Source organism: Macaca thibetana, chromosome 18, assembly GCF_024542745.1.
Source record: "Macaca thibetana thibetana isolate TM-01 chromosome 18, ASM2454274v1, whole genome shotgun sequence".
Classification (NCBI taxonomy): Eukaryota; Metazoa; Chordata; class Mammalia; order Primates; family Cercopithecidae; genus Macaca; species Macaca thibetana.
Window position 1 is genome coordinate 35,748,510 of NC_065595.1, and position 25,732 is coordinate 35,774,241.

General features: G+C 40.9%; 1 protein-coding gene and 1 long non-coding RNA gene across 5 annotated transcripts in view; both read right to left on the bottom strand.

The window, feature by feature from the left end:
• The window catches only part of SETBP1 (SET binding protein 1), a 383,210-nt gene that overhangs the window by 142,137 nt on the left and 215,341 nt on the right, over window positions 1-25,732 (bottom strand). The gene's annotated exons all lie outside the window — the stretch shown is intronic.
• Window positions 1,259-25,575, bottom strand: LOC126941351 (uncharacterized). Its single transcript, XR_007721272.1, has 2 exons — window positions 15,205-25,575; window positions 1,259-11,740 (listed from the first exon to the last, which is right to left on the bottom strand). It is a non-coding gene; the product is annotated as an uncharacterized LOC126941351 (long non-coding RNA).

Below are 25,732 nucleotides of genomic sequence, written 5' to 3' on the forward strand. Positions count from 1 at the left end.
GGAGGAGCTTTCCATAGACTCCCAGTAAGTAGCTGTTGTCCTTGAGGGCTCTAACTTATGTGATAGGGACTGTTGTGGCCACTACTGGCAGAGGCTGAAACCACAGGGGACAACCACTGATGATTGACAGTCACCCTTATGACGATGGATAAGCACAGAGATTATTTTTAAACCCCTGGGCTCTTGCTCTTCTCCCTTTTACTAACTCGTCTGATCTTCCTGCACCCCTTGCTTGCAGGATTCTCACACTCTTGCTGGGTTTAGCCGAATTACAATCAGTCTGTAAGTTCTCATACCCAACTCAAGTCCATTTTCTCTAGTAAACATTCTTTTATTTAGTCGTCCATTCAACAAATATTTTTTGAGAAAAAGCTAGATGCCAGATCCCATTCTAGGATACAGGGATGAGTAGTGCAGTGGTTTAAATGCTTTTGTTCCCTTCCAAACCCAGATGTTGGAAATTTAATCCCCAATGCAATAGTATCTAGAGATGGGACTAATCCATTTCGCCCTCATAAATTGATTCATACCACTATGGATAACAGGCATGCAAGAATGGGTTCGCTCTCTCCTACTCTTCTGCCATGTGAGGACATAGTGTTCCTATCTGAGGGCTGCAGCATTCAAGACACCACACTGGCAGAAGAGAGATCAGGTAAATTTCTTGCATCTTGACCTTGGAGTTTCCAGTTTGAAGAACTATGAGAAATAAATTTTTGTTCCTTATAAATTACCCAGTCTGAAGTATACTCTTATAAAAGTACAAAATGACTGAAGACAATTAGTGAACAAAACAGCCTGCCTGCCCTCATGAATCTTACATTCCAGTGGGGAGAAAGGAGATAGGAAAACAAACAACCCAAAAACTATGTTTATATTTATATTGTGACTGTTTACACAGACACACATATATCTGACATACATATAAACATATACGTAATATTTAGATACAAATCCATGTATGTATATGCATACGTGTGTATATGTACATGTAAGTGTGTATATGTACATACAATACACATATGTGTATATATTATATATAATAAATATCTATTAATCAAATGGCACTAATTATTAAGGAAAAACCAGACAGGATATGGGGACAAAGGTTAAAGATGAGGGATTTGATTTAGACAGGCTGGCTATGGATACCCTTTCTGATAGGGTAACATGCAAGTGGAGACCTAGGTGAAATGAGCTCTCACATTTCTAAATAGTTTCTACCTGCAGAGTCAGAACCCTATGGTTAATTCCTTAATTCTCTTAATGTATTATATTTTTATTCAACAAATATTTACTGAGCACAAACTGTGTACCAGACACTGTGGGCTAGATGATGACTACATGGCAGAGAATGGAATGGACATGGCTATGCTTTCGTGGAGCTCAAGGTCTAGTACAGGAACCGGCATCCTTAACCACATGAGTGTGAAAAGGGCACTGGGCTGAGCTACGCTGGCTTTGCTACTTCTTTATCTCCAGCAGAATCCAAAGTGGAGGACTGGTACAGATATTAAGCCCTAAGAGAAGAGTCTGCTGGAAGTTGACATATCTCAGCAAAATGCTCCAGGGAAAGGGGAGTTGCCCCTACAGTTCTGTTGAGGTCATTTGTGGGGTCCATCCCAGTGGCAGTGCACATAAGATCATCACCTCAGATTTAAAGTTGATAAGTACAACACAAATTCTCACATTCTCTTGCCATATTATATAGTCAAATGTTTTTATGTACATCTTCTTTTGTAAACATTCTAGCAATTTTATGCACTAGGTAGAACTGCACAAGAAGGCTAGAATTGGAAACATTCACAGTCGGAAAGGACCTTTGAGGATATCTGATCCAACTTTTTACTTACTGTTGGGTTCCTGTCCTCATCATTTCAGAGCAAGGGCCACCCATCTCTGCCTCAACATCTCTAACGACAAGAAACCCATGATTATGAGGATAATCTCTTCTATTTCTTGATAGTCCAAGAAAGTTAGTGGCCAGGTGGGATAAATTTCATGTTTTTTAGCTCAAAGTGAAGTGGTCTTTTCAATGGGATCCTCTCCTGGAAGGCCACTGCCAAGGAAGCCTTTCATGGAGAAGGCCTGGCCTGGGGGAACCTGAGCTCCAGTTCACTCCAGCTGAGCCTGGGCCCCTATTCTTCAGGATGAGGTGATGGCTCCACCCCAGCGACCCTTGCCCCATAAGTGCATGTTGCCAGAAAGTATAACCAGAGCATTGTGACCAGATCCAAATGTAAACACAGATAATGCAGAGGAACAGGCTGTCCTGTGGATTATTATTTTGAAGTAGACTATATGCGGGCGTTCATTTAATCAAATTGTCTGACAACTGTTTATTGAGAAGAAAGTATGAATGGCTCAGCAGCACCGGGAAGGATTTTGGATTTCAAACATCTAATCTACTAAGCCCTCCAAAATACAAAATGAGGGCAGCATGCTCTGGGAGGGCCATGGTGAACAAGTCCATTTAAGGGCACATGAGCACTGGGAGGCTTTATTAGGTGAGACACAAGTTCACTGCAGTGGGGGCTGACATGCTCAGGGCTTTCTTTCCCCTTCTATTTCCTTCTCTAAACCTGGCTCCTGGGAGTCCTAAAAGTCATGATGAGTGGTAGAGTCATCCCCTTGAAGCCCAGTATGCCAGAGCCCCGCCATGCACGGGTTTTGAGTGCTGAAGCCAAGGACACAGAGCTCCAGGGCACCTCACAGCAGCCTCTGCTGCATGAAACAGACACTGGCAGGCTTGAGGACAAGCTGGAGAGGGTGAGGGGAATGCTGAGGACTCAGAAATCAACAACTCGAGGAGGCAGAGCTCCAACCCTCCTGCTGGGGGTGGATGGGGAGGGATCAGAGCATTGAACCCCTTGCACATAGACAAGGGAAGAAGATGAAAGAAAGACAACTCGCTCAGTAACTGTATCAGAGAACCACAAAGTCGGGCATTTAGATATGACTTGGTCCTGGGTTAAAAAAATTTTAAAGCTTTGTAACCCTCGGTTGAAATAAAATCACAGCTGGAGCATAAACAAATAAAGAAAGTAAAAGCTGAGTAACTCTGGGATCAGAGAGCTGGAAACACTCCCAAATATCCTGCACCAAATTGCCTCTCCCCAGGCAGTGACCCTAGAGTGGGCCCCACACAGCACTTGGAAAGCACCGTTCAAAAACCACCAAGTAAGACTGACCACCTTTTCATTTTACAAATAAGGAAACTGACATCCAGCAAGTAAGGGCTTCCAGCTCACCTGTCTCACAGGCTTCCTGGTGCACGCTCTTCCTATCCCACACAGAAGCTTGAGAAGGGTGTCCTTCCCCTGATATCTACTCAGAGGGACATTCAGGAGGTTCTCTGGAGAACAGGGCTATCTCCAAACAGTTACACCTATTAATTTCTTTCCCTGATGGGGTTCCCTAGAATCAATTAACAGGGCATGCTGAAGTCAATGAGTTGGCAGGTTGGACAGCAGCCATGTACTGATGAGGTCTGGGAAACCAGGGTAGTGGCTTATTTGGCGAAATCTGAGTCACCAGGTTCGGGGAGGTGGGGACCTTCACTTTCTGGTACCATTTTCATTTATGTTATCCCTCATACCACCCAACATCCCTTTAAAGTTCATAAGAGAGGAAACTATGAGTCCAATTTTATATTTGAAGACACTGTAGCAGAAAGAGTTCAGATGACTTGTCTGAGGTTGACACAATGAATAGCAACGTCGGGAGTTAAATATAGATTTTCTGACATAGTTTAGGACTCATTCAACCTCATTATGCTGACTGCTCAGAAAATATGCTCTCCTTGTCTGGGCTGTTTCTTGGATACTTTATCCCATATTCGCCAAACAGGGTAACATCAATTCACGCTGCTGTGTAAACAGAAGGTGCTGTCTCAGTCTAAGATTCCATTGTGACGTGGGCTGTAGCAATATTTACACAAATTAAGTTTAGGATATTTGAGAGCTTGAGAAGAACTTAATAAATATTTGTGGAATGAAGGAAAGAAAGAAAAAAAGGAAAGACAGAAACATTCATGGGTAGCAGGCAAAAGATTGTTCTCTATGGGAAAATTCCAAGGAACCTTTCATTAGACAGCATTCCTAGTCCCACAAACTCCAGTCAGCCTGAAAATCGGAAATCAGAAAAGAAACAGATGTTTGTTTGGACTAAGAGTAGCATCAATAAGAAGGATGATTTGGAAAGAAAAAGAGATTAGTTAAGAGAAAACTTTTTTTGAGACAGAGTCTAGCTCTGTCACCCAGGCTGGAACGCAGTGCTGTGATCTTGGCTCACTGCAATCTCCTCCTTCCAGGTTCAAGTGATTCTTGTGCCTCAGCCTCCTGAGTAGGTGGGACTACAGGTGCGTGCCACCATGCCTGGCTAATTTTTGCATTTTTAGTAGAGACGGGATTTCACCATGTTGGCCAGGCTGGTCTCAAACTTCTTACCTCAAGTGATCCACCTGACTCGGCCTCCCAAAGTACTAGGATTACACGCCTAAGTCACTATGCCCAGCCAAGAGAAAACTTTTTGGAAGAGTCTAGTCTTAGATTTGGAGCTTAACCAACATCTTCTAGTGTGTGATATGGAACAAACATCTAGTCCCTTTGCCCGCTGCTCTGTTTCCTCATCTGTAAAATGAGGATCATATTATAACAGCCATCTCATGGGGACAGAATAAGATTAGAGAAGCGGAATGCTTTGCCTAGGGCACACAGTAAGTCGTAGCAGGTGCCTGTGCTTGCTTCTTCCCAAGCATTTCATTTCACTGCTTTAACCACATTCTGTTCAAGTAAAGCCCTGCTCTGGTCCCGCCTGGAACCTTCTCTGAATTCTTTATTGCTCAGCCATCTCCCATCTTGCCCGTCTGACATGTGATTACTATTAACAGTCAATAGTGAGTCCTTAGTTATTAGCTATTATTTTTATGTGTTCTTGTCTTTTTTCTTCTAAACAGTGCTCTGAGCTCCTTGAAGGCTGAGATCATGTTTGCTCTTATATTCCCATGGTGTTTAGCATAGGGCTGCACACATTGTTAAGTGCCCTGTGTATACTTATTAATTGACTCACTGATTAGTTGAATGACTTGTACCCCCCATTTGCTGCCAAGGTCCTTTAGCCTGGAAGAAAAGATTCATAATTCTTCCCTGAGCCACCAAATAAAACCCCATACTTCCTTGGGGGATCACTCCTTAATGACATTTCTGAAGTCAGAAGAATGGCTTGGAGAGCTGACGTCCTGGAGCATAATGAAGTGAGAGGAAATGCAGTGAGGAAAGGTTTCCCTGTGATTTCTTCCAAGGATTCCCTATTATATCAGGGATCTTTGATCACCAAGTTGGGCATGCAGTAGGTAAAATTTCTCCATCATGAATTTCCACAGTTATATTCAAATCAATATAAAACACATATTTATGATGCAATGACATCAGTTGCAACCTGAACCATTAACTTAGTAAATTTTAGCATTTTTAAATAGACTCTTCTGCTTGTCTATGATCTGCAAAAGCATTAAAGTAAGTGTTGATTTTAAAAGCCAGAGCTTACTCCAGCAGCCAGCTGCAAAGCACCTGTCCTCAGGACGTTTGCTTGGGCGGAGTCTTGGGGTTGATAGAGCTCCAGGAAAGCTTGCTGTCAAAAGCACTGGTCTGGGAATTGGAGTCCTGGGTTCAAGTCCTATTTCTGTTCTTATAGTACTTCGTCTATAACATGAGGGGGTGGGTCACCTTGAACTTTTAGGCTCCTTCCAGATATTAACCTTCTAAAAAATCTCACCTCAGTTCAAAGGCTGTGCAACCAGCAGTATCCATTCTCACCTCTTCCTCCCACCTCCCACCATCATTTGATCACGTAGACTATTGCATGAAATGTCTCTCCTTCTATTAGAATCTAAAAGGTGATAGTCACTCAAAAAGTGAATAGAATGCCAAATCCATTCGTTTACTTCCAGTCTTTGCCTGATATACAGAGAAACTGTGACTTTGATCCTGACCAGTGAAAACCACCAAACAAGACTAAAAATAAAACTTCAATCCTTGATGTTGACATAGCAAACCAAAATACAATGCATGATTTCTCCAACAGCTCAAGTATGCTCTCTGTTGCCTAAGAGTAGAGTATTTCGAGAGGGCAGGACATAGCCTCATTAGTCAAGCCCTGTCTTAGGCCAGTGTGTTCATAATTAACAGCTAATGGGATCCCCACATTCTGAATGACACATATTCCCATCCCAGGTAACTCGTGGCACTGCAGTTTACTTTGGGTTGACACCCGTGCAAAGCATATACAAATTGCAAAAGGAAAACACACACAAAGAATATGAAAGAAAGGCATGTTTGGGAGTAGAGATGATGGGAGTGCCATCTGTAGTTTCAGATATTCTACACTGAGTCTAGGGCCTGTCCCCTAGCTAAGGACAAAGGCTGTGGACCCTGAGATACCAGGTCTGAGCCTCAGCCTGAACCCCGCATTTTTATTATTATGATTATTTGGCTCACCAGAATGGCAGTCATGTTCTGTATTGCAAAAGTCTGAGAAAGGAATGGAGGGATAGTGAAAACAAAAAATAAATCAATGAACCAAGCCTTTTCAGTAACTAAAAATGGAATGAACCCAGCCTATGGCATCAGCCTGATCTTTCCACAGTTGGCTATAGTCACTGTGGGCCATTCAAAGATGCCTGAGAGACCACATTGAAAGGCCAACATACATACAGCTCTGGGCTGCCCAAGGCAGAGATGAACACTCTTCTTACTACTCCACCAACACAAGGAGGCTCCAGTTTGGACATGTAATGATAGCCAGTGTGATCTCCTGATTAGAGTGCAGGGAAACTACTTTTTTTTTTTTAACCACTCTAGCCCTTTCCAAAGACATCTCCTTCTGTTTTCCAGGCCCTTCCTGCCGTACATGTTCAAGTTGTACCCAGCTTGAAGTCTTGACTCACCTCTAGTCTCTGCTTTCTGTGAAGCTGGCCCTGCACCCCCTATGCATGTGTCTGATTTCTCAGGACTCTCACTGCACCTATAGTCTGAACCAGAGAGTTTACATTTGAATCTAACCATGAGAGGTAGCCAGGAGGGCAGAAGCATTGATCTAAGGATGGCAGAGCAGAAGGACAGACAGGAGAAGACTCAGTCCCTGGTGATGTAATGAAACTGCCTCACCAGTCCTGACATGCTTGCCCCTGGACTTCCATAATCAAAAGAAAACTCAACGTCTGTCTTGCCCAAGACTTGTTCTGTGGGCGTATGGGAAGCTGAACTTAAACCTCATTGATATAGAAGCCCATCAATGTGAATTTATGAAGGAAAACTCCTCTGGTGACCTGCTGGATCAGAAAAGGCAGATCTTAGAGCTGAGTCAAAATGGGCTTAGAGCAGTGGGTTTCTCAAAGGATATTGTCTACCTCTTTTAAAACACTCAGTTTCCTAGCTCTAGAACTTGTGGTTCCTCTGGGATAAAAGCCAAAGCCAGAGGGAGGAAACCTTTTGTTTCATGGTTGCTGACACTGAAGAGAAGTGCCAGAGCGAGACCTCAAGAGCACCAGGATGACACAAGCACCACCTGTCCCCACTGCATCCTTGGTTATTTTTGAGAGACAAGGCCAGTAACCATGACAGAAGAAGAAAGAAGGAAGGGAGAGAGCGGAAAAGGGAGCAGCTAACTGACTGCTTGTGTACAAGAAGGTGCGTAGAGGAGAGGTAAACATTCTCTGCACATAGAAAAGTTACTGTAAAGAAGTTTCCAGCCGGGCACGGTGGCTCACGCCTGTAATCCCAGCACTTTGGGAGGCCGAGGCGGGTGGATCACGAGGTCAGGAGATGGAGACCATCCTGACAAACACAATGAAACCCCATCTCTACTAAAAATACAAAAAGTTAGCCGGGTGTGGTGGTGGGCGCCTGTAGTCCCAGCTACTCGGAGGCTGAGGCAGCGAGACTCCGTCTCAAATAAAAAAAAAAAAAAAAAAAGTTTCCTTAAAATATGTAGATAGGTGTGCTCAGTGAACATCAAGAAATAAGGTGGGCTTTGAGAAGGAAGGCAATCAGCAGCATTTATTTCGCAACATATATGGTCCTCTGCAGACTCAACTTAATTAAATTTCATCATTCCTTGGATGATATTGCTACAAATTCTACGAGAATCAAGTAAAATTCAGCACTTCCAAAATAAACATCAACTGAGTTATCATTATATGCCTTGAACATGGTTTTTCTCCTTGAAAAGCTTCACGTTTAGTTGAGTCAAAAACCAACATTTATCAAACAATAAACATATCATCTAGAAAAAGACTCTTACGATAAACGTGAGCTATACTTAAAAGGGAAGCTCAATGCCACTTCCTTCAGGAACAGCCTCCATCTTCTCACCCCTGCTGGAGGTTCTTACTTCTCCTCCAAAACCAGTAGCATTTTCTTTATATCTGTTATATATCAATTGTCACCTATTGCCTTGAAGTTTATGCCTGTGTGTGTGTGTGTGCGCGCACACATGTTTGTACCTTCTCTCTTCCACTATTGTTGAAGTTCCTTAATGATAAATACAAAGGCTTACACATCTGTGCCTCCTCCACAATGTCTGCCCCTGTCCCTGGCACGTAGTCAAGCTCTGGTAAATATGGGTTGAATGTCTATTGGGGAACAGGTATGGGGTGCTGAATAGCATATATAGCAGGCCCTTTCTGATGAACAGTTTCACTGGAGAGCTCAGAGGGCTCCATGGGTGAGGTTTGGCAGGGTTAGACCTGTAGTAGAATTTAAGCAGGTGAAGCAGAGTGAGGAGAACATTATCACCTAATGGCGAGAGACCCAGAGGGTCGCATCTTTTGTATAACTTGGATAAAATGCTATTGAACTGGAGACAGGTGGCTGGTAGGCAGCAGAATCATGGCATCAGGATTTTGGCATTCTGGGTTCTAACGTGAACTCTGTTGAGTGACTTTAGAGGTCATTTCAGTTCCTCTTATTGGAGAATATAATTTGGAGGATGAAGAGCCAGAGTAGTGGATTTCTAAGGACCTTTTCAATTATAGGTTGGTGCAAAAGTAATCGCTGTTTTTGCAATTAAAAGTAATGACAAACCCCACAATTACATTTGCATCAACCTAATACAAATTCTCTGTCAGTTATATACTCTAAATCAGGTTCCACTTACGGCGCTAGTAGTATTTCAGTAATAGAAGCCTCAAAGAGCTAAAGATACACCATAGAAGATGAGGATAATCATATGAGACCAAAATGACTCATCATAGATACAACATTTTCAGGTAAGGGATCCTCCCTCCCCCACTCCAAATCTGAGCCAGATCCAATGGCCCTTTTATTTTATGGAAACTGTTTCTCACTTTTCATTTCTTTCCCAAAGAAATTACAGCCTGTGTTACATAGCCCTAAAGCATGTATGTACACAGGAGTGTATGAAAATCAAAGTGCTGTATTGATACCCACAATTTCCCTGGCCTTCACCTTCCATAACTTCAGACAGTGGCAACTTAGAATAATGTAGGGTGGGTGAAAAGGGCGTCAGGGACAGGGGGCAACCAGAGGCCTGTACACTTGAACACATGGAGGGACCAGAGGCTGATTTCCCTGTGGTGAGGCACTAGAAGAGATCTAGAAGTAGGAAGAACCCTACCCACTATTAACAACATAAAATGAAATCAGGAGTTCTTATGTATGCTTACAAAACAAAGTAAAATAGACAAAACCCCCTCTAGTTTCTTAGTACAACAGGGCAAGAAATTTAGTTTCCTCTGGGTGAAAAAAAAAGGTTGCTCATGAAGATGTTAAGGCCTTCCAATAATGGAGACCCAGGATGCTGACCATGGGCAGGACACTGGCCCTTATCACTGACATCAGGACATTGCTTATATCTTGGCCTGATCTTTGATAAACATGAAGCAGTTTCAATTCACTTCAACTCACAGAAGGGGAAATAGTTGTCCTGACAACAGCTTATTTCATCTTCTTGACTCCATCAAAGACAAAGGTTTGGAAAAGCAGGTCAATCCAGGTTTGGTTTCAATAGAGCTCTGAGGTAAGGAAAAATGCTAAAGAACGCCTTGCTTTACCTAGTCATCCCTCCCATCACCCCTTCACCATCTCTTGAATGAGTCAGTCACTGCTGTTTGTCCCTGAATGGCATCCTATTATTACGGAACAGCAGCAATGTGTATGATGATTACATCATGAAGGCCCTAGGAGGGAATCAGCCATGTTTTTAGTGAGAACTTCCTGCTCCAGTTAACAACAATCTCAGAGGAAGAGGCAAGTCTTGGCATTGTCAGTGATGCCCGCAACCCAGAAGGAGGGCAGTTCTCAGCCTTCAGAAACACCCATCGCATGGTTATGGACTCAGGTGCTGACTTCTTAAAAGAATGCGATAGGAATTCATAGACAATAAACCATAGTGTCACCTATGGAATCTTGGAAGGCGCTTCCTTGAAGAAATGAAATTAGGTCACTGCTCTAAGAGTCTCAATTCCTGAGGGTTGTAAGCTAATTCTGTGATTCTCCAAGTATAGACAAATTGAGAAAATGCTATTTGAGCGAAAGACACAAGAAACAGAAGAAAAGAGGGTTGACATGGTACAGCATGGTACCTCTCAGATCAATCCTGGAGAGACCCCCCCCTTTAAATCTTTATAATTTTGACAAAATATATAACCTGTTTGTGCCTTGGTTTTGTCATCTGTAGAATCAGGATAATAGTAACTGTGCTGACTTCATATGAAGGTAACACATAGCACAAGGTCTTACCTTCAGGGAATGTGAGGTAAGATAACTGTGATAGTAGAATTGGTTACTATAAATAGTTGGGAGATGAGAAGAGAAAAAGCTGCGGTTTGATTGCTTTCTGCTTTAGGTCACTCTGAGCCTAGCTGCAGGATTGGTACCATACTCCCTCCAAGTTCAGAGGACAGACTGAATGAGAAACCCTCACAGCCTTGGACCTTGGCCAAGACACTCTTCCTTGTATCTTCATCACTCTGAGTTATATTTGGAGTCAGCCAGGAGAACAAATGACAGCCGAGCAGACACCTACAAACTGGATCACTGGATTCTGGTCCATCCAAATAATGGGGCTTTTCAGCTACAGGAGGTATAGCAAGCAGGAACACATTTTCTCCTCGGCCTTGCCCTCCAGATACCAGTCTCTGAAGACAAACCACTTTCAGTCTAATTCTCTACACACTGCCAGCAGTCAAAGAAGTTCACCATTTCTCCTTACTTGTCCTTCCTTTCAATTGCTCCTTCCTTCTCACCTTTCTGACAGTAACCACATCCTACCTTAGGGTAGGTGAGGCCATTGTCCTTTACACATCTGGAATTCTCCAATTCTAATACAGGTACCTGGCAGTAGCACCAATCTGGTCCTTGGGTAAAGTGGGAGATGTCACAGTTTTCAGTGAGTCCAAAGGTGTGATGATGACTATGCTAGGTGAATAAATATGGCAAAAACATATTTTTCTGAAAATGAAGATTAAAATTGGTTGAATTTTATAAAATGAGATAAACAATATAAAATGTGGATTTGAAATTAGTATTTTAAACATTTAAAGCAGAGTTATATTTTGGGGGGCTTCACAAGTACTCTATAGGACATGAATTACCAATCTTTTTAAATACATGAGAAAATTGAGGCTTAGTAAATCTAGGAGAGCATTAACAAATCTAGGAGAGCCTTTCTACAGATATTGACAGGTTGAGCCTAAAATTCATATTGAAATGCCATGGACCTAGAATAGCCAAAACAATCTTGAAAAAGAACAAGGTTGGAGGACTCGCACTTCCCAATTTTAAAATTTCTACAAAGCTATTGCAGTCAAGAGTGTGACACTGGCATAAGAAAAGACATAAAATCAACAGAATAGAACTGATTGTCCAGAAATAAACCCTGATACTTATTGCTCATTGACTTTTAACATGGGTGCTAATATAATATAATGGTGAATAAGTCTTTTCAATAAACAGTGCTGGGAAAACCTGATATACACATGCAAAAGAAGAAGGTGGAGAAGGAGAAAGAAGAAAAGGAGGAGGGGCCGGGTGTGGTGGCTCACTCCTGTAATCCCAGCACTTTGGGAGTCTGAGGTGGGTGGATCACGAAGTCAGGAGTTCAAGACCAGCCTGGCCGAGATGGTGAAACGCTGTCTCCACTAAAAATACAAAAATTAGACGGGCATGGTGGTAGGCACCTGTAATCCCAGCTACTCAAGAAGCTGAGGCAGGAGAATCACTTGAACCCGGGAGGCGGAGGTTGCAGTGAGCTGAGATCGCGCCATTGCACTCCAGCTCGAGTGTCAGAGCAAGACTCCGTCTCAAAAAAAAAAAAAAAAAAAAAAAAAAAAAAAAAAAGGAGAAGGAGGAAGAAGAAGAAAGAAGAAGAGCTGGAGCCCTGCTTTCTACAATATGCCAAATAAATTCAAAGTGGATCATGAACCTAAAGGCAAGAGCTAAAGCTATCAATTTCTTAGAAGAAAACATGAGTATATTTTTTGACCTTTGGTTAGGCAAACCCTTCCCAAATATGACACCAAAGCATGAGGAACAAGAAAAATAATACATTAAACTTAATAAAAAGTTATGCTTCAAAGGTCACTGGCATGAAAGTGAAAAGACACCTCATACAATAAAAGGAAAAATTTGCAAGTCACACATCTGATAAGAGACTTCTATCCAGAACATATAAGGAAGTCCTATACAACAATAAAAAGACAATCCAATTGAAAAATGGGCAAAAATTTGGATAGACATTTCTTTTCCAAAAAATATACATGTGGCCAGAAGCACAGGAAATGATGATCAACATCAGCAGCAATTAGAAAAATGCAAATCAAAACCGCAATGTGATGCCACTTCATGCCTTCTAGGGTGGCCGTAATAAAACAGATGGACAGCAGAGAATGTTGGTAGGAACACAGAGAAATCTGAATCCTCATATATTATTACTGAGAATATACAATGGTGCAACTGCTTTGGAAAACAGTTTGGAAGTTTTTTCAAAAAGTTAAGTGTAAAATTACCACATATCCCAAAAATTCTGCTCCTAAGTATATACCCAAGAGAACGGAAAACATATGTTCATGTAAAAACTTCTACATAAATGTTCATAGAAGCATTAGTTACAATAGCCAAAAGCAGAACTATCCAGAATGTCTATCAGCTATTGAATGGATAAACAAAATAGAGCATATCCATAGGATGGAATATTATTCAGCCATAAAAAGAACAACATATCAATACATCCTACAGCATGGCTAAACCTTGAAAATACAATGCTAAGTGAAAGAAGCCAAACAAAAGAGGCCACCTATTGTTTGATTACATCCAGAAAAGGCAAATGTACGGGAACAGAAACTAAGTTAGTAGTTTCCAGGAACTATAGAAAGAAAATGGGGGGTAACTGCTAATGGGTACAGGATTTACTCTGTGGGGTGATGAAAATGATCTGGAATTAGAAAGTAATACTGATTGCACAAATCTGCAAACATACTAGAAATCACTATTTTGCACCTTTTTAAAAGATGAATATTATGGCACGTAGTCATACTTTTTAAAAGCTGTTGGTAAAAACAAACCAACAAAAAAGGGTTTAAGAGCGTTATCAAGGTCATACAATTATGAGCAAGACCACCAAAACAAGATTACTTAAACTAGTCTAGTCCCCTTCTTGAGTTCATGTATATCACCACCTTTGATTTTTTCTGTTGTGTTTTCTTTATTTCTCCTCCCTTGTTGAGTTTTGCCTTTTAAGCTGTTTTAATATACCTTCCAGAACAAGGGAGGGCTATAAACAAACACATAAAATTAATCTAGTCAAATTGTAGTTACTGACTCAATTTTGGACAGTTCCTATTACTGAATATCGAATGTTTTTCTTCTTAGAAGAGGAAGACATTTCTTTCTGTGCCTTGTCAGTTTCTCTCCTGACGAAAGTGAGCTATGGGGAATGGTTTGTCTAAAATTTTATCTTTGCTGGATATTTTCTTCCTTTGATTCTCACTGGAACTAGCTACACCAAAAGGCACTAAGAATGCACAAACACTAAGGACAAACAGAGTAGGTGCTAGTCACTTTAGTGGCTGCTAGGACTACTATCAGAAAGGAAAAAGGATAGCCCCTAGTTACTTTCCTGGAGCTTTCTCCAGAGTTGTCCACAATGCTGCAATTCTGGTGTTTCAGGCTCCTCTTAATCACTTAAGTTCCAAGAATCACACCAGTTTCTGGACTTAGCTGAAAATGCAAAGATTTCCAGTGTCCCCTCGAGTCTTTACTTGGGACTAGTGACCCTATCCACATAACACCTGGCTATCTGTAAAATAGGACTGAGGAGCTTTATCACGAAGCGACTGACCTTTCTAATCAGAACTGCTGCTGGGCCATGGGAAATGAAAGGGTGCCCAATAGGTGATTCTGACGATTGGCTGTGAGGACACCTATGGTAAGAGATGAGTGGCTAAAAGGCTGTGGAGGTAAAATCCTGAGCCAAAGTTCATGGTAGCACCAAAACTTTCTGGCAAGGAAGCAAGGGACTGGAAAGAGTTTTCTAAAGGTGGCTTCCTCCAATTATGAGGAAACAACTCCTCTGACAGTTCTCCCGGTCAATTAATTTTTGTGTGACGCCTGTTGATGTTAGCCTCGTTGCTGAAATCTGCTGTGACATGGTCACTTCTGAAAAGTTTGCTGTGCAATGAGGAGTCTTTGAATCAGAGGTGGAAGGGCCCTTAGCTTAGAGGACTGAACGCTGTGCATGTTGTGGCTTGTTGCAACATCCCCATTTCTGTCACGGCTGCAGTACTCCTGGCACGTTCAGCCAATTCTTCAGTGCGTTTAGTGTCAGAACCCTTTTATTTCTCAGGAAATTATCGTAGGACCCATAACTGAAATCTGGGTACTGATAATTAATGTACTAATTAATTCCATCCAGACATAGTTACTGAGTATCTGAGATGTGTTAGACATGGTGCTAGGAGCCATGGATAAATTTATGTGGATTTGAAATTAGTATTTTAAACATTTAAAGCAGAGTTATATTTTGGGGGGCTTCATAAGTACTCTATAGGACATGAATTACCAATCTTTTTAAATACATGAGAAAATTGAGGCTTAGTAAATCTAGGAGAGCATTAACAAATCTAGGAGAGTCTTTCTACAGATATTGACAGGTTGAGCCTAAAATTCATACTGAAATGCCATGGACCTAGAATAGCCAAAACAATCTTGAAAAAGAACAAGGTTGGAGGACTCGCACTTCTCAATTTTAAAATTTCTACAAAGCTATTGCAGTCAAGAGTGTGACACTGGCATAAGAAAAGACATATAAATCGACAGAATAGAATTGATTGTCCAGTTCTATTCTGATATATACATATTCCCTATCCTTCCAATATATACATATATATACAATATATACATATTCCCTATCCTTCCAAACTCTGAGTGTCACCATTCAGGCTTCTGTAACCCTCCAGAAAAAGTCAGCTTCATCTTTTAAAAGGCTTTTAGCAATCACTGCATATTCCCGTATCTTTTTTGCCCAGGACAAACATCTCCAATTCTAGTCATCCTTTCTCCCTGAACATGCTTCTTGGACTCCAGTCATCTTGGTCTGTTCTTTTCTGTTCCAGCTCTGTTTTATTGAGGTTCCCTTTAATATGTGGTACCCAGACACTTGCTCCAGCTGGGTTGTACCAGTATGTTATCCTAAAGCGACTCACCTCTCTAATTGTGGACTCTCATACTTTTATTCATGGTCTACATTTTTCTTTGATCTGTTGCATTTTGAGGTCACCTAAAACTTCCTGTCAGCGGTTGCTAGCCCTTCATGAAAAAATCCATTTCTTTCTGGAGTATACCATTAGATTATATTTGTCAACTCCCACTAGTTAGATGTGGCCACCAGAGACAGTTTTAGTGGCATGTGAGCAGAAGAGATGTGCCTTTTTTCAACCAAGTCCTAAGTCTTTAGAGGAATGAATGTGCTCTATCATGCTCCCATTTTCCTATTTTGCCAACTTGATGCAAGAAGAAAAGACCTAGCAGATGGCAGAACCACGAGGTAGAAGGAGCCTGGATCCCTGCATCACTGCATGGAGAAGTATTGCTTACTAGCCAGAAACATCAGGCCCTGAACCATCACATAGTTGTTAAGTCAGTCTAGCCTACCCTAACTACAGATGACCAGGTCTTTTTAAGATAAGCTGTTATCAAGTCAGATTCATTACAACCTGTGCTCTGCAATTAGCTAGTTTCAATGCAATCACAGGATTTTGCATTGCTAAGTCTGTGAAAATGAGTTTCCATTTTGGGAGATTTCTTTTTTTCTTATTGGTAATACCAACTTTATTGACATCTTTGACCATGAGAAAAACACTATAAAGAGGACATTTAAACCCACTGCATTATACTTACAAGATTAGGGGAATTCAAAGCAAAATGAACAGAGGTTACATATGCCCAGGAAACAAAAAAGAATATGCACTCACTCCCAGGTATGTAGCAACAAATAGCTTTGTATTTATGTTATGTTTTGTGTGTATGTATTCTAAGAAACCTAGAAATCTTATGCATAAACAAAAAAAGTTAGTCACAGAGGAGTAATTCATTTTGCCCTTATTTTTGAAAAAGTGATAGTGTCATTGATTTTATAGCATGGATCCACACTAAACCTAGTCTCCAAAGTAACTGTATTTCCAGTTTGCAAAATTCAATTCTGTTTAATTCATTCATTTATTCATCTATGTGTCCATTCATCGAGCAAATATGTATGAGTTGCCTGCTGTGGACTCAGTATCCTAGAAGATTTTAGGTATGATAATAAGAATTAGAAGATATAGCTCCTGGCCTAAAAGACCTTTAATTTAATGCGGAGACAAGCTATATATAAGGAAAAATAAATATAATGTCAATTATTAAATAACATCAGACTATCAAATGAGTAATACAGATATTAGGTGTCAAAGAGTTCCCAGAAAGGAGATGAATAAATCAGTTCAATTTAACCACTATAGTATTTATTGAGCACCCCTCTGTGAAATTAGATGAACTGGGTCTGATTACTGTGTTGTGATGAATTTCAATAAACATTTATTTTTGTCCCTAGTTTGTGCTATACCCTGGGGATGAAGATACCTGCAAGAAGTTCACTGTAGAGAAAAAGAGATTGTGTGATAGGTGTTACAATAATAATGACAGTTGTATTTGTCCAGCTCAAAAGTCCTGACTGCTTTATCAAGTTTTTGAGGGCAAGAACTGTGCCTTCCGTTTCTTTGTTTCTTTCTCTCTCATCATCTTTGTCATCCCCATGGAGTCCCCTTGGACTCTCTGTAGATTGGTTTATAAGCTGTTTCACAGGGTGGCTAGGCATTGTTCAAAAAGAGACTTCTCTTAGTTAGCTGATAAGCGAAAGGGATCTAAGTTGTCAATAACATCAGATAATTATCTATTTATCTACCTTTTCCCTGACATCTCAGGGCCAGCAAGGGAAGACAAATGCTCTGAACTCCTTGTGTTGGCAGCAGGTGTATGCATGTCGGAGAGGCACTGCCCAGAGTAGGTGGGGAAAAAGAGATTTATTTTATACCTAAAACCTATTTTTTTATGTGGAATAGAATGGAAACAGGTGGGTGTGTTTCGTGTCAGTAAATGCTTAACTGATGTGGAATCAGTGTTTATTTTGTGTGTGTGCGAAAAATGGTGACGTGGTTAAGTAAGGGAATTAAGAAGTACTCACTGAAGTAGGTAGCAGTAGATGGTCATGCTTCCTGAAATCTGCCTTTCAAATGGGTCAGCAAATTTGATAAATGTGGCCAATTTCAGCTATATTTGAATCTAGGTAGAGGTCATATAGATGTTCATTGTATTCTTTTTTAAAAAAAATATTATGTGGTATTTAATAGCCGTGTTTGGCAATACAACATATATAAACAACATGAAAACTTTATCACATATGTATGAAATAACTTTTTATTGCCAATTTTTGAGATCCATATTTTCATTTACTGCTGAATTAATGAGGCAGTAATAATCTCAATAACATAAGTCAGAATTCATCCTGAAAATACCTCAAAGAGGCAAAAAGAGTTAGTCAAGTATTCTTGCCTGCTAGAGACAGAATATCAATAGCATCTTTTTTTATAAAAAGGCATGGACATTTATAAAACTGCAAAACATATCCTATATATTCACATATAAAATCATGAACCAATAATAATCTGGTATTCTTTCAAATTTTCTGAATCTTTTTACATTTTCATAGTAAACATTGGCTAGAAAATGCTTAACTACTGTGTATGATTTGGGAAGGGCCTGGTTGAATGCCATTCCCAGCCTACCCACCCCTGGCTCCACTTTCTCTTGTACTAGCTAATTTCTGAAATTCCACCATCAAGAGCCCCAACCCAATTTAGCTGGTAAGCTTTACTATTATTAAAAGGTACATACATGAAACAATATTAGCAATTAAACTATATAATGTAGAAATAAATATTTAATACAGGTGCTGATTAAGATAGGTTTGATAGGAGCAAAGGACATGAGAAGACACTATAAATTTTGTGTGTGTGTGTGTGAGAGAGAGAGAGAGAGAGAGAAAGAGAGAGAGAGAGAGAGAAAGAGAGGTATACGTAGTGAGTGGGAACAGAGTTCTAGGGCAGTGCTGTTCAAATGATAGGACTATTACACACCTGCACTGTCCAGCCAGTAGCCACACTGAACTACTGAGTACTTGAAATGTGGCTAGTGTGACCCAAGAACTGAATTTTAAATTGTACTTAATTTTAATTAATTCAAACTTAAATAGCCACATGTGGCTAGTGGCTACCACACGAAAGCATGCAGCTCTAGACAGACAGAAGCCTAGATAGGCAGAATAACTAGATTCTAAAGTAAGTTGGTAACTGGGGAATTAGCACTTTCTATGGAAATTTAAAAGATGTGTTAAATATATATACTGGTGGGAAAGAAATTTAAGAAAAAGTGGTGGTTCTTAATGGTTTAAGAACCTTAATGGTTAAACATTTCTAAGAATGCTTGTCCCTGGGTAATATTTCTAACTGGTCAAGTCACAATTATTACAGAGTGGATCTCCCTAGTATCAATTGTTTCCCTATAGCTTCTATGTGCAGCATATGTATGCCCTGAGTGTATAATGCCTGGCAGTAATGACAGGAAAGGTTGGATTCTAGGGGTGGGATACATCAAACCACTAGGATGTCACCAAGCCCACTGTGTGGGTTAAATGCTACAGGCAGAGGGTTGTGCCACCCATTCCCCACCTTCTCTACCTCCCATCCTACCCAAAGCTTCAGCCAAAAGGAAGAAAATGCCTCCCACATGGCCACAGGCTGAAGTGCTGCCCCTTGGTGGCCAGAAGTCACTCACATGCAGGCAAAGATGATGTTAAGAATACAAAGAATCAGAAAAAGGCTGAATTCATTAGATGAATCTGTTTGGCCTCAAAAGCTAGAATCTCAAAAGTCTATCTCCTGCTGACTTTATTTTTCTTTCAACTTTTCAATGCCATTGCTCCTGCCTGAACAAAGGACAAGAAAGTCTAGTCTCATCCCAGAATAGATAGAAGGGCACAGAACAGACAGAGCTATACACCACTGCAGGACTAGGGACTATTCCTCATGCTGGGCAGGGTAGGGTAGAAAGAAGAGAACCCATCAAAGCAAGAGGGGGCTAATTCCCTCAACAAAACTAAATTAACAATATTAGCCCAAGTGAGGAAGCTGAATCTTCTCAGGGTGTTAAATTAAACAGTTTGTTCTGTTTTATATATTAAAGACCCATGTGTAGTTTATTGTTTTTGTGGAGTTAAATGAATTCACATGTTAAATTAAGAAGGTCGGGGGAGACAGGAGATTTTATTTGTTTCTAATATCATTTGGCAGAGTATAAAAGTCCCCGGGCTTAGAATTGGAAGGCTTGGACTCAAATCCACACCCTTCCTGGTACCAGTCAAGTGCCCTTGGGCCATCACTCAACCCATTTCCTTCACTGGTGGTTATGACAGCCCTTCTCAAGCAGAGTTGAGAGGCCTTAGTTCCCCAACCCAGTGGTTCTCCAACTAGCGTGAGATCAGAATCACCTGGAGGGCTGGTTAAACTAGTACTGGGACCAATCCCCAGAGTAACCCTGGAGTACAGCCTGAGAATCTGCCTTTCCACCAAGTCCCCAGGGGATGCTGATGCTGCTGGCTGGGGGGCACACTTTGAAAACTAATGTCCTGTGGCATTCATTGGTAATAAATTTTTCTCCTATGAATCTAGAAAGGTACTAGCTATGTATCATCCTTGGGAGAACAGAGAAAATAAATCACTCAAATCATTTTCTGTAAGACTATTTTCTTATGAAACACAGACTGGTTATGAGGATCAATGGAAAGAAAAGCAGAAAAGATTCGAGGTGTGTTCACGACTATAAGGCAGCATAAAGATCACTATAATGATCAACAGTCATTTGATGGATTCTTCTTAAGTTTGTTCTCCAATTTACAGTTTGACATTCTTGAATTTCTTTGTTTTAGGAGCAGTGATTTCCAAACTTGGGCCATGCATGAGAATCACTGGCAGGATGTATTAAACACAGGTTGCTGGGGCCCAACCCCGGAATCTCTGAGATAGCAAGTCAGGGGAAAGACCTGAGAACCTGCAATTCCAACAGGTACAAATGATGCTGTTGTCCTAAGACCACACTTTGAAACCACTGATCTATTCACCTCAGCTTTCTTTCTCTTCGGCTTTGGCACTTTCTAGTCCAGGAGTTGGCAAATTGTATCACCTGTTTTTTTAAATAAAGTTTTATTGCAACACAGCTGCACCCATTCATTTCTGTATGATCTATGATTGCTTTCAAGCTACAATGGCAGAGTTGTGTCATTGCAACAAGACTGTATGGCTTGCAAATCCTAAAATATTTACTATTCAGCCCACTGTAGAAAACGCTGGCCAATTTCAGCTCTAGTCTTTCTCCTTTCCTTTAAGCATAATATTTATTAAATATCTTATATTTTAAAAAGGACTTAATATATATTTTTGTATTTTGTTCTCACAGTCATATAAATGAATTTTGGGTCTCTTCTACCTTAGAGGGATGAGTAATTTGTACAAGGGCACATAGAATCTGAGTCAGGACCAGTTACATAGTTTGTGGAGATCAGCGCATAATAAAGTTGTGAGGCCCCTTGTTCAAAGATTAAGAATTTCAGATAGCAAAAACCAAGCACTAAACCAAGTGTGAGATCTTTTAAGTGCGGGCCCTTCATGAATGCCAGGGTGGAATGACCATGAACCCAGCCTTGAGCTGAGTGGTGAGTCCAGTCCTGAGCTGTCTGGTCCCAAGGCTTGGAGCAGTTTCCTACATGGCTGACCACATAGCATGGCCAACATACACTGGCATGGGGAACTATTGCAGTTTTATTTTGGAGACAGAATCGCCTTCCTTTCTTGTGAAACCACTATGACCTTGCAATCCCCGGTTATGATCTCCTTTGGGGAGGAATGCCTCTCTCTATTCCCCCAAAAAGTTTGGCATCTGGAAATTACTTGACAAATGTGACTGTTTATTTAAAAATTTACTTCCTTTGTTCTAGAGAATATTCAAAATAGCTTTTCAATAAATCATTGGTGGATTAGTGGATATTAATAAAGGCAGAAGTGTAGAAAGACATTGAAGGGATTATTGTTTTAACTCTACAAAAGGAAAAAAAACCCCGAGCAATAAAAACATTATACCTTATTTCACTGTCACTCAAAAATTCATGGAGGAGCCTAGACTAGAACCCAGTACCTCCTGATACGAGATCCAGGGCTGTTTTCCAAACTCAGCAGAGAGTATTTCCATTAGGGCAATCCCTCAGTGTTGAGGTGTAAGTGACAGCAGTTAAAAAACACATGGAAAGCCAAGTCAGGGATCATTTTAAAGAATGCAGCATCTTATGTTATTTGATCACTATATTCTCTGAGCATTTAATCCTCTCAAATATTTTGCAATCACTTCCTTTAATTACAGAGAAAACACATTGGAGTGATGTGGGTGCTCAGGTGTGTCCCCTCCTGTTTCCTTCTTTCTGTTTAATCAAGAATTTGAATCACCTTTCAGCTTCCTAATCCTCTAATCCTAAAAGGAATTTACTCTGCTCCAAACTCTGCTTGGCAAGACTACGGTAGAACTCGAAGCCCTTTCATGAAGACTGTGAGAAGGGAGAGAAAATCCTGGAGGCAGCCTTCCTGGCTTCCTTCCCCAAACTCAGGAAATTGGGGCCCTTTGAGAGAATTGTCTTCCAGCTAGTATTTTGAAGATACACATCTGGAAGCCCTCCATCAGATTTACCTGCAGGGCTTATTAAAATTCTAACTTTCTAAGTAGGTTCTATTCTGGCCATGCTAAATTAGAAGTTAGAGACAGAAAATTTATCTATCCATCTATATCTATCTACATTTAAATTTTCCTAAGTGATTCTCCTATGTACCATAAATTGAGATGTGGCTAGCCATTCACATCCTCAATGTACATTCACTGTATAAATATATTACTTCTAGGAAACCCATTGGTGCTTAATAGTGTAACTCAGTTTAAAGGTCATGAGTTATAAATATATAGAATCAAGTAGTGGTGTGGCTAAAAAGACCTTTGATCAATACGGGTCACTGCTGTGGGATCCAGAAAGAATGTGAAGGAACAATGAAACAGGCATCTCTCTATGGAAAGGTATGCCAAGTTACAAGCAAAGAGCCCTGAATGAATTTAGAGTCAGGGTTTCCATTCCTCACAGGTCTGGGCACTATCATCGCAATTACCATACACACCTACCTTTTTAGGACAGCTGATACTTCCAATATTCTGATTTACTGTCTCCACTGAACACGCTCATATACTGGAAGTCTCAATACTTCAGTACCCAAGGTTTAACAACTCAACACTCTCAAAAGTGCACTAAAAATCCTTTATCAGACCACAGGTCTGTATTTCTGGCTTGATGAATGTGGTCACCATAACTAAGAGAACAGCCCAAAGCTCACATTGCCTTCCCCCATTAGCACTAGAGCTGTCTTCCTCCATCTAAAAAGATGGCCTCGTTTTGCCCCTGCACAGCTGCTCTTGTTCATATGCTGTCAGTTACATGGCTGCTCACTCTTTTCTATTTACCTATTCTCTGAGAGCTGGAAAAGCATTTCCTAGTTTTCTCTCCTCTCACAGACACACCTGCAGTGTTTCCCACGCAACTCAATTAATGCTATAAACTGGTAAAAGATGATGGCCTCTGCTTGATTCAAGGAACTCATCAGTAAAATGAGCCCGATGTGTCCCAGACCACATGCTGGGAGGAATACGAATTTGTAACACACCTTCTCATCAGCCCTGGGTCGCTAAATAGGGCAGACTTTTTTTTCGCAGAGCCTCCATATGTTCGACTCACATGGATCAATAGAAATACCATATTGTCTTCACAAAAGCTTCAGATCTTCACCCTTTCTAATATACAGAAGGTCCAGATTGTTTTTTTTCTCAAACATAGGGATGCCCCGAAGCTTCGGCTGACAGCGTGGGATAGGGAAGCAGCCCACAGTGAGTTATGTGGCCACAGACTGTGGGCCACACCTCACCAATTTGGGTTTCAAATAGCCCCCAAAGGACTCTGCAGAACTTAAAAGCAGAGAGATTCAGCAACTCTAGAGTGCAAACGCAATCTTAACCTCTAACGTGCTTTTCTGTAACAAGGCAGAAAATCAAAAGTGAGGAGTGCACAGCTGCCCCACCAGAAGTGAAGCAAAGTCTCAACAGGAGTGAGTCAACACGCTCTGGGCGACAGCTGGGTAAACATTTCCGATCAAGCCTTGCAGTTTTGATAGAACCCTGTGTGTATGTGTGATGGCACAGTTGGGTGGATTTGATGGCTGCTTAAATATCTGTAACCAAAGAGTATAAAGTAAGAAGGACATTGACAAACTGGAGAAGATAAAGAGAAACACAAATAATGGTGGTGATCAAAGCAGAAAGATATCACAGGAGGAAAAATGAGGATATTTAGCCTGAAGAGTCAAAACTTGGATGTAGATCTGGGCGTGGTGGCTCACGCCTATAATCCCAGCAATTTGGGAGGCCAAGGCAGGTGGATCATGGGGTCAGGAGATCGAGACCATACTGACCAACATGGTGAAACCCCATCTCTACTAAAAATACAAAAATTACCTGGGTGTGGTGGTGTGCACCTGTAGTCCCAGCTACTCAGGAGGCTGAGGCAGGAGAATTGCTTGAACCCGGGAGGCAGAGGTTGCAGTTAGCTTAGATGGCACCACTGCACTCCAGCCTGGAGACAGAGCAAGACTCCATCTCAGGAAAAGAAAAAAAAAAAAAAAAAAACCTGACAAACAAACAAACAAAACAAAACAAAAAAACTTGGATGTAGAGTGGGGAGGATCAGGGATGATGTCTGTCTTCAAATATACCAAGGGCCAAGGCACGGAAGAAGAATGGGACTTGTACCATATGCATAATTCCAGGAAGAGACTAATGGTGAAAGTAGCTGGGAAATAGATTTCTACAAAATATAAAATGTTTTCTGAAAATCAAAAATGTTCAGAAATAGAGAAGCTGCTGGAAATTTAAGACGAGACAGAATGTTCTTTTGTCAGAGTCCTTTATGATATGGGAAGTTAGAACAGTTAACCTCCAAGCTACTTTCCAATACCAATTCAAAGATTGTGTGCTAAGACACTGTCCCTCATCATTTCCCAATACCATCCCTTTCAGCCCACCTGTCAGGGGTAGGCAATGTTAAGAGGATCAAATGTTACAGGTATGCAATACCCAGGAAGCGCTGCTGTGGCTCTGGGTTCCTCTCCAACACTTTCACTGAGGGAGTGATCATGCTCATCAGGGAGTGTGTGTAAGGAGGATGGGGTGAGCATGCAGGCATGAGGAAATGATTTTTACTTGGCCATTGCACTGTTTCACCAAATCCCCTTTAAGAAGGTTTTTAGATTTGCCTCTTGATGTTAATAAATAGCTCATAATGCAAAAAAAAGTGTTATTTTTTTCTTTGGTTGAAATAAACAAAACTAAATATTTAATTTTTTCTGAAGAGAAGTCATTTAGTTCTCAAATTGTATGCTAAACCCAACATTGTTAAGTTGGTAAGTCATCCTAAAATTCTGAGCCACCTGTCCAGTGGGAAGAAAAGATAGTAACTTATGAGATTACATCCTAACACCATTGCCACCTTCCCACTGGGAGGCAGCATGGGGTAATGGAAAGAGCACTTGTCTGGGAGTCCAACTTCCTGCTCCAACAACTTGCTATGGTACCTCGAGCAGCCATGTCACTTCTGCTGCCAAAGGTCACTGCCATTTTCTAACTCAACCATAATCACTCAACAGAGAAGACTGAATACCACTTGACTACACAATTATACCTGAGGACACACACTCAGGGAAAATGGGTTCAAAATGCATAGTACTCTCTACAGCTCTTAGATTTTCTCAATTCTCAATAACTTGAGTAAAGACTTTTATCCACAGCATTTGATGTGAACTCATACTTTTTCAAATCCTTCCTTCCTTCCTTCCTTCCTTCCTTCCTTCCTTCCTTCCTTCCTTCCTTCCTTCCTTCCTTCCTTCCTTCCTTCCTTCCCTCCCTCCCTCCCTCCCTCCCTCCCTCCCTTCCTTCCTTCCTTCTTTCCTTCTTCTCTCTTTTCTCTGCTTTTCCTTTTCTTTTCTGAGACA